The sequence below is a fragment of the Triticum dicoccoides genome, chromosome 5B, assembly GCF_002162155.2.
Source record: "Triticum dicoccoides isolate Atlit2015 ecotype Zavitan chromosome 5B, WEW_v2.0, whole genome shotgun sequence".
Lineage (NCBI taxonomy): Eukaryota > Viridiplantae > Streptophyta > Magnoliopsida > Poales > Poaceae > Triticum > Triticum dicoccoides.
In genome coordinates, this window is record NC_041389.1 from 177,647,139 (window position 1) to 177,660,230 (window position 13,092).

Genomic DNA, 13,092 nt, shown 5'->3' on the forward strand with positions numbered 1-13,092 from the left:
TGGCCACCAGGACCGAAGGTGTCCCCTGTCTAGTGCCGGCTCTACCTAACGAGCGTTTGCCCAAGGATTTTAAGGGACCCAGGAAAGTGCCGAACTACCCGACCGACTTATAGCCCGGGGCATGGATTGAAAGTTACGAGATGGCTATGGAATTATTGGAGGTCAGTGATGGTGCGAAGGCCAAGTACTTTACCATGATGTTGGATAGGACCGCCCGCACTTGGTTGAAAGGCCTACCACCTAATTCAATCAGTTCATGGGTGGAGCTAAAAGCTCGGTTCGTCTAGAATTTCAAGGATACGTGCAAGCAACCGATGTCAATTGTGGATTTGATGAAGTGCAAGCATGAGGAGGGCGAGTCTACAACCCATTGGGTGCACCGGGTTAAAGCCATAATACATTCATCTGATAAGATGGATGCCGGCTCTGCAGTCTTAATGTTGGAGAAAAATTGCCGTTTTTTTCCTCTGAAATAAAAGCTGGGGCGGCTGAAGCGCGATTGTAATGATATGGGCACGCTGATGGCGGCTCTGGTCAAGTACGCCGACTCTGATAGTACCAAGGATCCCGAGTCTGATGATGAAAAGACAGGGAAGGGAAAGAAGAAGGGCAACGACAAGGGCCCTCAGCATAACCCGGCAAGTCAAGGAGGTAATAAACGTAAGGTCGGTGGTAGTTTGGATTTTATGGCTAACACTAGTGCGCAGGGTAACAACCAACTGCGTAAGGGGAGACCACCTCCCCGGTCTGGCGGGTCAGGCCCCACACTTGAGCAATTATTCAACGAGCCCTGTCCAAGGCACGACACTCACCAGAAGCCGGCTACCCATCTATGGAAGGACTGTACGATCATGAAGGCCTTCAAAAATTCCAACATGTTCGATGGTAACAATTTGCAGGATGGCGGCTCAGGTGGCGGTTTTCATGGCCCGGGCGACGGTTCAAATCCCAGTTTTCAAAATTCTCAAGGCAATCAAGGTGGATATAACCAACAATCCGGCCAGGGTGGTCAGCAACAGTAGCAAGGTGGATACCAGAGCCATCCAAAGCAGCTGAATAGTGGGCAATATCATGTGTTTACCACCAGTTTATGCAAACGAGACCAGAAGCTTCATAAGAGGGTTGTGAATGCTGTTGAGCCGGCAGTTCCTCGTTATCTGAGATATTCTGAGCAACCTATTCTATGGACTAGGGAAGATCACCCTCGCCGGGTGGATAATCCGGGTCACTTATCCTTGGTGGTGGCCCCACAGGTGGGTGGATAAATTCACCAAGGTACTCATGGATGGAGGCAGCAGCATCAACATCCTCTATTATGAGACCTTCCGTCGCATGGGGTTAACTGATAAAAGCCTCAAGCAGCCCAACACTGTTTTCCATGCCGTTGTGCACGGTAAGTTGGCATATCCAGTCGGTAAGATCGAATTGGAGGTAGCCTTTGGGGATGAATACGACTCCAGGGCTGAGAAATTGATGTTTGAAGTAGTCAAGATCAAAAGCCCATATCATGCTCTATTTGGGAGGCCGGCTTATGCCAAGTTCATGGCACAGCCGTGTTATGTGTAATTGCAGCTCAAGATGCCGGGTCATAAGGGAACCATCACGGTGCATGGAAGCCAGAAGGTAGCCTTAGAATGTGAAGAAGGCGACGGGGCTTATGCTGAGTCGGTCTGTGCAACAGAGAGTTAAAATTCTACAAGGACAATGTTGATCCAGCGGATATGACGTCTTTGAAAAAGCTAACCACAGAGCATGATCCGGTCATGAAGTTTAAGTCGGCCAATGATACTAAGCTTGTTGACTTTGGTCTAGGCGACTCATCCAAGCAGTTCAGTAATAGTGCTAACTTGGATCCCAAATAGGAAAGCGCGCTCATTGAGTTCATCCATGAGAACTGGGACATCTTTGCATGGAAACCTTTTGACATGCCAGGTTTACCGAGAGAACTCGCTGAGCACACTCTTAATATTGATCCAAAGTTTAAGGCGGTCAAGCAGTTTCTTCGACGGTTCAATGAGGAGAGGTGGAAGGCCATTGGTGAGAAGGTAGCCCTGCTCTTAGCAGCTGGGTTCATCATTGAAGTTTTTCATCCAGAGTGGTTGGCTAACCCGGTGCTTGTGCTTAAGAAAAACGGCACTTGGTGTATGTGTGTACATTACACGGATTTAAACAAGGCTTGTCTAGTTGATCCCTTTGCTCTCCCTCGTATTGATAAAATCATTGATGCTATAGCGAGTTGTGAGCGTTTGAGTTTTTTGCATACTTACTCTGGTTATCATCAGATCAAGATGGCAGTTAAGGACCAGGAGAAGACGACATTCATTACTCCGTTTGGAGCCTTTTGGGCTCAAGAGTGCCCAGGCGACTTACCAGTGGTGTGTGCAGAATTGTCTTCATAATCAAATTGGGCGCAATGTTCATGCTTATGTGGACGATATAGTGGTGAAATCCAGAGAGAAGGAGACCTTGATAGATGATCTAAAGGAAACCTTTGACAATCTTCAGGTTTACAAGATGATGCTTAACCCGGCCAAGTGTGTATTTGTTGTGCCTGCAGGCAAGCTTTTGGGTTTTCTGGTCTCTAACAAGGGTATCGGGGCTAACCCGGAGAAAATCAAGGCCATCACCTCTCTGGCTAAACCGGCATGTATCAATGATGTTCAGCGTTTGGCGGGTCGTATCGCTTCTTTAAGCCGGTTCATAAGCCGGTTTGGCGAGAAGGCCATACCACTGTATCAAATGATGAAGAAGACGGATAACTTCGTCTGGAGTGACGCTGCCAACGCTGCTTTTGAACACTTGAAGAGACAATTGGCTGAGCCGTCGGTTCTTGCTGCTCCCATTGATAAGGAGCCCTTATTATTATATGTGGCTGCTAACACGCGTGCCGTCAGCATGGCCATTGAGGTGGAACGCAAGGAGGCAGGCAAGGAACACCCGGTTCAGCGGCCGGTTTACTACATTAGCGAGGTGCTTATTGAGTCCAAGCAATCGTATCCGCATTGGCAGAAGCTCGTTTATGGGGTGTTCATGGCAAGTCGGAAGCTTAAGCAATATTTTCTGGGCCACCCCATCACTGTGGTTAGTTCTGCGCCTTTGCGGGATATTATTAAAAATAGAGAGGCCACAGGACGAGTCACCAAGTGGGCCATTGAACTTGGGCCTCAAGGTTTGAAATATGTGCCACGCACTGCTATCAAATCTCAAGCGCTAGTGGATTTCATCAACGATTTGACAGAGTTGCAGATGCCTGAAGAAAAGCCGGACAACACATATTGGAATATTCATTTTGACGGGTCCAGGCAATTGGAGGGCTCGGGGGCTAGAGTCGTTTTTAGCTTGCCCTCGAGGTGACAAATTTTGTTATGTGCTACGGTTGATGTTTCCCTGTACTAACAATGCAGCTGAGTACGAAGCCTTACTCCATGGTCTCTGGATGGCTAAGGAGATGAGCTTATGCCGGGTAAGGTGTTTCGGTGACTCAGATTTGGTGGCTCAGCAGGTATCAGGCAAGTGGGATTCTAAGGATCCTCTCATGGCGGCTTATCGCCATGAAGTCGACGCCATTGCTGGACACTTAAAGGGTTATCAAGTGGAGCACATTGACCGCAGAAAGAATGAGGCGGCTGATGCTTTAAGCCGGATGGGCTCTTAGCGTAAGACGGTGCTGCCTAATACTTTCTTGGATATTCTGCATCACCCTTCTACCAAGTTACCTACAAAAGAGTACTTGGTTGTTCCTGACTCGGAAGCAAAATTGGTGGCGGCTCTTCATGTCATTCCAGATTGGATGATGCCTTATTTGTCTTATATGACCCGTGGTGAGTTTCCTGAGGATGAAACCTTGGCCAGACAGATAACCCGACGGTCTAAGTCAATGACGATTGTCAATGGCGAGTTGCATCATCGCAGCATGACAGGGGCGTTTTAGCGTTGCGTATCCCCTGAAGAAGGCCAAGAAATTCTCCATGAGATTAACGAAGGGGGTTGTGGTCATCATGCAGGGTCAAAATCACTTGTGGCCAAGTCTTTCCTCCATGGATTCTATTGGCTGATGGCTCATGCTGATGCGGAGGACCTGGTCAGTAAATGTGACGGCTGTCAGAAGTTCTCAAGACGGGCTCATGTGCAGGCTCAAGAATTGAGGATGATTCCGATTACTTGGCCGTTTGCAGTCTGGGGGCTTGACATGGTTGGGCCTTTCAAAAGGTCAAAAGATAAAAAGACCCACCTCTTGGTGGCAGTTGATAAATTTACAAAGTGGGTTGAGGTAGAGCCAGTCAGTAAGTGTGATGCAGCTACGGCGGTTCAGTTCATGAAGAAAGTGATATTTCCCTTCAGCTTTCCACACAACATTATAACTAACAATGGCACTAATCTGTCTAAAGGCGCCATGGAAGAATTTTGTCAACGTGAGCATATTCGGCTTGATGTTTCATCAGTGGCTCACCCCCAATCCAATGGTCAAGCCGAGAGAGCTAATCAGGAGATCTTGAAAGGCATCAAGCCCCGGCTTTCTGTGCCCCTACAACGGACGCCAGGTTGTTGGGTTGAGGAGTTACCCTCTGTGTTATGGAGCATCAACACTACTCCTAACAGATCTACGGGTTATATGCCTTTGTTCATGGTCTACGGAGCTGAGGCGGTTCTCCCTAGCGACATCTGTCATGACTCACCTCGCGTGGCGGCTTATGTGGAGATGGGCAATGAACAGGCGCGTCAGGATGCTCTTGACCCGTTAGATGAACAGCGGGACTTGGTAGCAGCTCGTTCGGCGATTTACCAATAGGACTTGCGCCACTATCACAGCCGCCGGGTTAAGTCCAGAGCCTTTTAGGAAGGTGATTTGGTGCTCCAGCTCATCGAGGATCAAACTGATGCGCACAAGTTATCCCCACTTTGCGAAGGGCCCTTTGTGGTCAGCAAGAACTTTAACAACGGGTCATATTACCTTATCGATGTTCGAGAGCACAAAGACTCACGTAAGTCGGAGGAAGAGACCCGCCGGCCGTGGAATATCGCTCATATTTTGACAATGTATATATTATGATAAATAATAAAGCACGGCCTCTATCCTTTTTTCCTTCCTCAAAGGTAAATTTGTCATTGTTATTATCATTATTATATCACATGATGACTAGGGGGCTTCCTGTTCAAACATAGGTCGTATTCGAACCAAAGAGAACATAGCTATCGGTACCCTTTTGATTGGCACACTTCCGAGCTCACTAGGGGGCTTCTTGATCGTATTCAAATCATAGCTTAACCCCTTTTGGGAACCGACTTTGATAGTATTTGAATCAAAGTCGTTAAAAAACTCTCAAGGTCATTAGTGGGCTTCCTGTTCAAACATAGGTCGTATTCGAACCAAGGAGAACACAACTGTCGGTACCCTCTTGATCGGTGCAACGCCAAGGCCACTAGGGGCTACATGATCATATTTGAATCCTAGCTTAACCCCTTTGGAACGGTTTACTAATCGTTTTCGAATCAACAGCCTTAAAAATTTTTATATTCTATTTTGTTTTAAGTCTTCTTTGGAAGCACCCTTTATTTGACTTGAGACTTTTCTAAGGTTTACAAGTATAAGTATGGTTATTTCTAACCCGGCTTAATATTGACTGATGAGTTGCCGATATATGAGCATCATTATACCTTTGAAATTTCGGGTGCCCGAAGACTGGGTTATCACCCTTACCGACCGGGTCATATGAGCCGGCGGTACAAATTTAAAAGGTCGCAGGTGTAAGATCATTGTTGTGTTTTCTACAACAAACTTATCTGTGACACTTTTATATTAAGTTATTTTTACTCGCTTGACGGTAAGCCGCCAAGGGATCTTGAGGTCTGTTTTCATATGTAGGACAGTTAATAGGTCTTGTCAAGCATACGGTAAGCAGATGAAAAGTAACATGGGTGGATATATAACACGACAACTTCATGATGTTAAGCATTAAAACATGCACGATGGCACGACCAAAATAAAGTTATTTCTATTCTATTACATGACTCCCTGAGTCCAAATGAGTCCCATTGTTTTTTCAGTACGTCACAGGTATGAGCCGCCACGGCAGGTTAGCCTTGATGATTGGCCTGAAGCATCCGAGTTAGTGCCCTGATCCCTTTCCTGGAAGGTTGACGATGACCAGCCAATGTTGTTCAAAGCTTCAATTCAGCTTCATCATCAACTAGGCCGGCCGGGTCAACTTCAGGGGCGAAGGTGTGCTTACGGATTAGGGGAATCAGACTGGTCACTTCATAGTGAGGCATTGGGATTCTCCGGTTCTCTTCATCATAACCCGCCTGGTATTTGGTAAGATCCACTTTGTTTGCTATCAGGGTAGCCACGGGGCGTATCTCCTTTACGCAAGCGGTAAAATCTGCTTCTTCAAAAGGAGTGACATCTTCCTTCAAGCTTGCATAGCCGGTGGCAATGTCGGCTGGGTCTAACTCTGGTAACCAAGCCTTGGCCCGGCTTAAAGCATTTACCGCTCTGGCTCTTGCAGCTGACCGTCTCAGTTCATTGAACCGTTGGGGTAGCACGGACAACTTCTTCAAGACCTCTACCAGGAGGGTAGGCACTTCATTTGATAAAGCCACCGTGGCCAATGCACATTGAGATCCGGTGTACAATTGCTCCACTAGTGTGTACACTGCCTTCATCTTGATCAGCATCTCTTGGTTCAAATTGGAGCTTCTGGGGCCTGCATAAACATGCTCAGGTGAGTCAGTTCCAAATTATATGATCAACTGAAAGGATCAAATGTTTAAATGCTTGCAGGGCGACTTACCAAAGATCGCTGAGACCATTTGAGAGACATGGCGCTTTAAGCCATTTAGTTCACCGGTGGCTTCTTCCAGGGCCGCCTCTGCCTTCTCATCCCGGTTGATCAACGCAGTTTTCTCATCAGCCCAGACTTTCTTTTCAATTTCAAATTCTTTCTTCAGTTTTTCTCGCTCAGAAATGTTGAATTTGAATTTGGTGTCGGCTTTTTGGAGTTCCGTCTCTTGGGACTCCAGGCGGATCTTCAGATCAGTCACCTCTGATTCGAGTTGACTCGTGGTGGCCTATACGGGTCAAAATCAAGCCAATTTTAATACAGTGTTAAAGTCCCAAGCCTTTTGCAAGCAACAACGCTTGGCACTTGGGGGCTAATGTTTATTGAAGAAATTCTATTTTCAGTGGCGGTTCATAACATGGCGGTTCATAACATGGCAGTTTATAACAGTAAGTCCCAAGCATTTTGCAAGCAATAATACTTGTCACTTGGGGGCTAATGCATATTGCTGTTCAAAGCTATGTATGTGTTTTTCATCTATACTTTAAGAACCGGCACAACCATGTCAGTTATGCCGCCCCTTGGGAACTACAGAGTAAGCCGAATTTCTTCCATGTTTTGTCCATCTATGCTACTAATGTCACTAAATTTGTTTCTAAGTCTTCAACATATTAATCATAAGTAGTAGACTTGGGGGCTGGCATAGTAAAGATAAATGAATAACAGAGAAAGGGTTGTACCTCAAATTTTTGGTGCATTTGTTTCACCATGTCAATTTCAAGGTTCCGTTTGCTGTGCACTTGGCTCATGTAGCCAGAAAAGATGTCTCCGATACTCATGTGAGCATAATTCGGAACATCGAGCTTGACCCGGCGGTGGTCCAGAAGTTCTTCCTTGGCGGGGCACTTGGCCAGTACAGTCGGCCTTCCTGGCTCAACAAAGCCAGTTCTGGTGATCTCAATGTCAGTATTTTGAGGGTCATCAGTCCTGACCGGGCTAGGGGCTTCTGGATTTCCTGATTCATCGGCGGCTCGTTCAGCGGGCAGGTCAGTAGCGGGAGTTGGTAAATCTTGAGCTGGCTCAGATGGCAGCTCATGAGTTGACGAGTCCGACACAGCTGTTTTAAGAACCCGCTCAGTCACGACCGTGTCTTCAGCTGGCTTGTTTTTCCTAACCCGTTTGTTGCTTGGCTTGTCCACTGCATCAAAATAAAGGTTAGTACAGATGCAAGGGGTTACAATATAAGCAGATTATTATACACTGGAGCAGTCTTGAAAGCCGACAGGTTGGACTGCATTGAGTCGCGAGAAGAAGGGGAAGTGTCCTGGTAATCCGAGTCAGAAGAATTGTGCGGTTGACGAGTAAGACCCGCCAAGGGATAAAAGGTATTTAAAACAGAAGTGGCCTCATTCCGGTGCTTCCTTGGGGTGTTTGGTAAGCCGGAGGAGAGCTCCGCATCCTTGCTGGTCTGGGTCTGCCTCCGGCTCTCATGAATCTGCTGCTTCAAAGGAAATTGAGGATCATGATGAGCTAAAGGATGGGCAAACCTTACTTTCCGGGTCACTCTACGGATTTTCCGTCTTGGCAAAGGCTCAGAGTCAGAGGAAAGGATAGTTACGTCATCAGCCTTGCTACGGCTTGCTCCTGTGTCCTCCTGCTGATAATCAGTGTCAATAAGATGGTTAAAAAATGAACTAAGGGAGTCAAGGGCTACCTCCGACTCAAAAGAGTCTACTAGCTGAAGCAGGTCAGAGGCGGTGGCTTTTTTGCCTTTCCTCTTAGCAGCCTCTTTCCTGGCGGCTTTCTTCTCCTTCCTGGCTCCCTTGGCAGCCTCATGGCCATATTTGACCTTCCAGAATTTATCACACACCTGTAGGAAATTAATAGAGGTATAAATATGGGTGAAGCCATGGAAAAATCAAAGTAATTAATTCATATGGGCGGCTTACCTTTGGTGCCGGGTTAACCTTGCAGAAAGGGGCTAAGCCCACTCTACTACAGTCTGCCAAGCTCTCATTCAAAAGAGGCTTCGTCATATCGTCAATGACGTCTTCTGGCAAGTCATCAGGGCTGTGACGCAGAGGGTCATCCTTCGCGCCTGAATAATCACACATCAAACCAGGGCGGCGGCTCAATGGAATAACCCGCCAGGCGAGCCGAAGCCGGACCAGGTCGATGCCTGTTAGCCCGTTCCCTAGAAGAGCCTTGATCTTGGCCAAAGTGGGGGCGAGTGATTTGCATTCGGCGGCTGTAATCTTGTTAGACAAATGATGGTTGGGCCCGAGACGAAGAGCACGAAAGCCGGGCAGAGGGTTTTCACCAGCCGGAGAGGTATCTTGGCAGTAAAACCACGTCATATTCCAATCTTTGGGGTGGCTCGGCGGGTTAGCATAAGGAAAGATCACATCCCTGAGGTGCTGGATTGAGACACCGCCAAGCTCTAAGCTCTGACCGCTAGCACACTCATTCTGGCGGTTCAAATAAAACAGTTCTATGAAGAGTAGCACATTGGGTTCTTCTCCAAGGTATACTTCACTTAATACTTGGAAGTTGCAGATATTAGACACGGAATTGGGTCCGATGTCTTGTGGGTGAAGATCAAAGAAATGCTACACAACTCTGAAGAATTTTGATCCAGGTGGAGTGAAACCTCGGTTCATATGATCTGTGAAAACAACAACTTCTCCATCTTTGGGTTGAGGAAATTCCTCCTCCGGGTCAGGAGCACGATAAGGCATGACTTCTTTTTTCGGCAGATAGCTGGTCTTCACAAAATCATCCGAAGTACTGTCAGTGACAATGGATTTAACCTAGTTGCAGGAGGTAGGTGCCTTTGGTGCCATTCTGATTGAAAGCCTAAAACAAAGTAAAAGTGCCGGTTCAAATATAAGCCGGGCAGGAAAAAATGTCACTGTGCATATTCAAGGTGGCGGCTTATGAAGGGGCCTAATGGTATAAGGATAATTATGTCATGGTTATTTAAGCCGACATAGGTTCTATAAGCCGTCAGGATTATTTAAACCGCCGTGGGTGGCCAGAATTATCAATTGAGTATGCTCTTTTTAAAGCCTGTGATCAGATTCACCATGGCTAGATGAGTCTAACAAGTGTTGATTTTGCCTAAGTGTTGTATAAATAGGTTTCACAAACTAAAGCTATTATTTTGGATCAAACAGACCTAAAAATATGGTGCAGAGAAGTTCATGCGTTCTACTAAGGAATTTTACAAAGAAAGAAGATCTGCTAGTGCTAAAAATGGATGCGGATCAACTACCGCGCGAGATTTACGCTATCGATTGGATCAAAAAAGCTACGGCAGAAGCAAATGCGAAGAACTACGATGAACGAGGAACTGTACAGAAGAACATACTAGCCCTAGCATGGATCTATGGCGCAGAAAGAGGAAACCTTACTGCGGGAGATCTACAGCGGAGGGGCGCCGCCGTTTCTCTGGTCAGGTTCAGGTCGATGCAGCGGCCAAGGTCGACGGAGTCGAGATGCGCTGTGGCGGCGGCAGCAGAGCTCAAGTGACAGTTGGGGGCGAGAGGAAGAAGATGCGGAATGGGAAGAATGAGGAAGACCTAGTCGGGTCTATTTATAAGGAAGGGCCAATAAAAGAGCGTGAGAAACGAGGAGGCTAAAAATATGAGTTATCCAACTACAAGGATGCCTCAATTTTCGGGATGGCCATCAAGACAAAGATCCATTGGGATGCATTGGATAAAACGTGCTTTTATGACAGGTGACGTCATGGCGGGTTACCACAAATCCAGAAGATGATGTCATGGCGGGTTACAAAAATTTCTTATAAGAGCAGAAGATTTTTCTTAAAGTATCGAAGATTGACATGAACCAGTTCAAATCAATCTGGGGCCTAATGTTGGGGATATTATTATTGGTATGACCCACCCAGGAGGGGCCACGTTATACTTACAAGTATTCTTGAAGCCCAAGACCCAGGATAGAGATGGCGGTTCAGTTAAGGGCCCAAAGCCCAAAGGAGACTTAAGGCCCGTAGTGATAAACCGCCATGCATGTATGACTTGTACTATAAGGCAAGAATAGTTAAGAGACCGAGCTGGACACTCTTTATGAGCCGACCGGGACTCTATGAGCTGCAGGGCGTCGACCTCTGTATATAAAGGGACGACCTGACAGCGGTTCAGGGCAAGTAAGATCAACTCGAGAGCTAGGTCAAGCGATTCGCTCCCTGGTTATCGACAAATAAGCAATCCCACTCAAAACTGGATCATAGGCTTTTACCTTCACCGTAAGGGGCCGAACCAGTATAAACCTCGTGTCCTTTGTCCCGATTAACCCCTTTAAGCTTCCTAGTTGTGATGGCTCCATGACTAAGTGTGGCATCCCGACTCAGAGCAACCGGTTTACCTTGCATTGCCAGCACAGAGACCTTGTCTTCTGGCAACACACAACAACATGGTACAGAAAACAACCGCTTTATTCATGCTAGTGAAGCATAGTTCATATTATAACAGTTAGCGAGGCCAAGTGGCACACACGGTGCGGCTGAACAATATGTACATTATTTAGTGAACATAAAGGTCCTTGATCACGACAACTACTCGGCAGCGGAACAACGTCGTACTGGGACTCCATAGCACAAGGACACCGATGTAGACACGGTCTAGACTTGGACATCACTCCTTTCCAATGGGACTTTCCTGAAATCTGGCATGACACACCAGGTCAATAAATTGAATGTACTCGCAAGCTCACAATAAGCATAAACAAGATGGCAGACAATATCATGATATCTATCCAATTAAACAACAATGCAACCATATATCCAACATGCTATGACTATGCTCAACAGGTACTCATCCTCCCGACTTGCTTACCAGATGTGACCAATAAAGATGATAGTACCAAAAACACACTCGTGATCCTTATGGCGATCACAACCTGACCAACGCATGGCCCGTGATCCTTACGGCGATCACAACCCAACCAACTCATGGCCCGTGATCCTTACGGTGATCACAACCCGACCAACTCATGGCCAACTCAACACGATGACCTCACTGCCATCCTTAGTGCAATTTTAGTGTGCATATTTATTAAGTGTTGACCCATGGTGTACCCTACTTTCGAGCGTGACCGTAACCGTGGACTCGGCTATCGATAGATTTAAAACACTCTGCAGAGGTTAGTACAATGTACCCACACTACGGAACCCATGGCCTCGCACTGCCATTCGGGTGGACCAATAGCATTCCGACGAAACCATTTCATTGTCATGACAGTCACCCGGCCCTTCCGACTCAGACCCCACCGGGCTAGTTCTGGGTGGCCCCGTGTCTACCTCCAGACACCTCGAGCACCGTCGTGGCCACGATCCACTCTGGGACCCGGTACCAAAATTAACTTAACAACAGGCTCACATGGTTATGCTTGCCTACCGGGCCAGGGTACAGCACGCCCATAACCTTCCCTAAATGGAGGCACCGACCAGAGGCAGGACAATGAAACGCATTAAGGCCGTCCCATACCGGCAAATGTGGTTGCACTGGGAAAGACTCGTTTCAGCGGCACCATGACCCGGTCAACAACATGTTCAAGTTGAATTATTAATCAGGTTCAACTTAATGTGAAAAAAATAACCGGTGTCATACTGCCATACTATGCATCACTTAACATATGCATCACATAACCGTGCAAATACTGCACCAACCATGCTCCTACGGAGCCATCATCAACTCATGCGACTATTCTGGTTAAAATCTCACTTTACTTATACCAGAACCATTTCTAGCATTATCATCATAATTCATCACACAAAATAATATTTAAACTTCTCATCAAACTCTATGACCATATAATTTATTTATCACTTGCAACTAAGTTCTCCTTATCTTGCCAACAATATTTACTTCAAACTTTCTGAAGTTCAAGTATTTTAACATAACAAGCATATAACAGAATATATATTTATTACATAACTAATTTAAATGCATTAATATTCATAAATCCAAGTATGAAAATCATAAACATTGAAGTGGCACCATGAAAATGTTACTGTGGCTTGCCTTAGTACTGATGAGGTTCACAAAGCTCGTGGTGATCCTCAAGACAAGCTGGCTCTTCTGAAAATATTCAAAACCACAAAAAGAAAATATCAAGAGACCTTCTGAAAATTGCTAGAAAATCTAGATAGCAAGGAAAAATCCAATCTTTTGGTTGCTGTTAGATTTTTGGACACAGAACACGATGCAAAAAGAATCACTGCATTTGGACTTGTAGATAAAAAGTTATAGCCATTTGAAGTCTCCTGGAATTTAAATGAATTTGAAAT